Source organism: Oratosquilla oratoria, chromosome 2 (genome assembly GCF_046742065.1).
Source record: "Oratosquilla oratoria isolate Oo_2021 chromosome 2, ASM4674206v1, whole genome shotgun sequence".
NCBI lineage: Eukaryota > Metazoa > Arthropoda > Malacostraca > Stomatopoda > Squillidae > Oratosquilla > Oratosquilla oratoria.
This window is the reverse complement of record NC_134778.1, coordinates 75,570,622-75,573,121: the sequence shown is the minus strand read 5'-3', so window position 1 is coordinate 75,573,121 and position 2,500 is coordinate 75,570,622. Positions and strand designations below refer to the sequence as shown.

At 51.5% G+C, this 2,500-nt stretch overlaps 1 protein-coding gene across 1 annotated transcript in view; it reads right to left on the bottom strand.

The window, feature by feature from the left end:
* LOC143036312 (putative glutamate receptor) overlaps nucleotides 1-2,500 on the bottom strand; it is a 32,101-nt gene that overhangs the window by 19,295 nt on the left and 10,306 nt on the right. The window lies entirely within an intron of this gene.

The window sequence follows — 2,500 nt, the reverse complement described above, 5'->3', positions numbered from 1 at the left end:
TTATTATTATTATTATTATTATTATTATTATTATTATTATTATTATTATTATTATTATTATTATTATTATTATTTAACGGTGAAGAATACCGCCAACATGCAGGTTTAGCGATGGGTTCTCCCCTCAGTGCAGTTATGGCCTCACTATATATGGAGATGTTGGAAAATAAGTTTTTTCTCCGCATGATATCTGAAAATACTGTATGGCTAAGATACGTGGACGATGTTTTAGTGATTACCCACTACAATACTAAAATTGAAAACTTATTATCTAATCTAAATAGTGTGAATTCTAACATCCAATTCACGATCGAAAATGAGATAGACGGACAACTACCTTTTCTAGACACCGTATTAATAAGATCAGGATGTGGCGTTAAATTTAAAGTTTACAGGAAACCAACGAATAAAAATGACTTCATTCATTACTACAGCGCACATGATAAGAGGACAAAGACTGGTGTGGTGATAGGCCTGTTCTTAAGAGCACTTCGTATTTGCAGTGACGAATTTCTAGCGGATGAAATAAAAATGATTAAAACAACTTTTGAAGGGCTCAAATACCCCAGAGGGTCACTTTGCACCCAGGAGGAGAAGGCTCGTAGTATGCTACGCAACAAAAGAGAAAAGTCCAACACTAAGTATTGGGTGGTCCCAAATTCCAATCTAACGAGAGACCTAGACAAAATCTTATCGTCCTCCAACATTCGTCTTGCGACTTCCACAGGTACGAAAGTAAAGGACCTTTTAATCAAGAAGAAAGACCCAACCTTAAATATAAACAGCGTAGTTTACGAAATCCCGTGTGGTGGATGTGACAGAAAATACATCGGTGAAACCGGCAGAGGCTTAGACACCAGATTAAAAGAACACCGAGTAGATGTAAGACACCACAGGGTTAGTAGTGCAATAGTTAACCATGTCGACGAAAGAGGCCATCTACCAAAATGGGACCAGGCAAAAAATTCTCATGGATAACATTACACGGCAGGAAAGAAAGGCAATGGAGTCCGTTTTTATCAACATCCATGATAACATTAATAAGAGGACTAGGGATTTAATATGGGCTAAAGCAGCAGCACACTTTATCGTAATAAATAATAAGCACAGACCCCCTGATCCAGACGGACGTTTCAGCCACGCGAACAACAGGCGGATAATTGGTCCACCCGCTGTGACAGCCCGCCACACCGACAGATGAGGTCGAGTGGGGGGTTTGCCACGTTCCTTCTTTTGCCATATATATTGACCAACTTGAGTTCAAGCTGTATCGACCCACAGCGGGGACCACTTTCTCCGTCCTCCGACTGTACTTCATATTTGCAGTGCGCTCCCTGGTGGACTACAGCGCCCCAATCCTCATATCGCTCTCCCGTAGCCAACAGGAGCGGCTCGAGGTGCTGCAAAACACCGCTATGAGGACGATGCTGGGAGCTCCGAGATGGACCAGTGCGTGCGTCATGCAGAACGAGACCCGCCTGGTGCCACTCACCACCAGAGTAGAACAGATCGTGGCCTGCCGCGTGGCCAGGGTCCTGCAGCGCGACTCCGAAGGAGTAGCACAGAGAAGACTACGGCTTGCAATGACGCAAGGGAACGATGTCCTCCACCGCAGCAACCCGTGGCTACTCCAGTCCACCCTGGCCACCCGCAGCCTCGCCCACATTAACAGCTGGCGCTGGCAACACGCCGACCTCCCGGCCCCCACCTACCGAGCCCCACCCCCGTGGGAGGCCCCCACAGCAGAGTTCTCCACCACCCGGCTACCGGCCAGCAAGGCGCTCTGCACCACCGAGGAGCTGCGGCATCACACCCTCATGGCGGTGGCGCAGGTGTCTGAGCCGGGCGGTGCCATATACTACACCGACGGCTCAGTCGACCCCGAGAGTAGCAGGACGGGCGCCGCTGCCATCACCGTTGGGACCGAACTGCTCGAGAGGACGCCGGATTACTGCTCCACCCTGCAGACAGAGCTTGTGGCCATCCACCTGGCCCTGGAGCACGCCCAGAACCGCCAGGAGGCTACTGTGGTCCTACTTACAGACTCCATGACGGCGTGGCAGGTCCTCCAGCAGCCGTGCCCCGGCGACAACGTGGGACTCGTCACCGCCATCCTGGGCAGCCTGCAGAGCCTCGCCGCACAGGGACGTCGGGTAAGGCTGCACTGGATGCCCAGCCACGTGGGCGTGCGAGGCAATGAGTCCGCCGACGTTGCTGCAAAAAGAGCCGCTGGCGCTCCCCACGTGACCAGGCACGTGCCACCTAGTCTGTCGTACGTGAAGGCACGAGCCAGGCGTGCCGCAGCCCACCGCGCCCACCAGACTCACCGGCAGTTAGAAGGAGCAAAAAGACTAGCTGCTTGGTACGCCGCCACCACCGACTATCAGACGTTGAGCGCCTTCCATCAACAGCCCAGGGCGGACGGCGTACTGTTGCAAAGAGTTAGGCTGGGCTACTGCACCAGGGAGGAGCTGTATGACGGCTTCCAAGGGCAACAGTG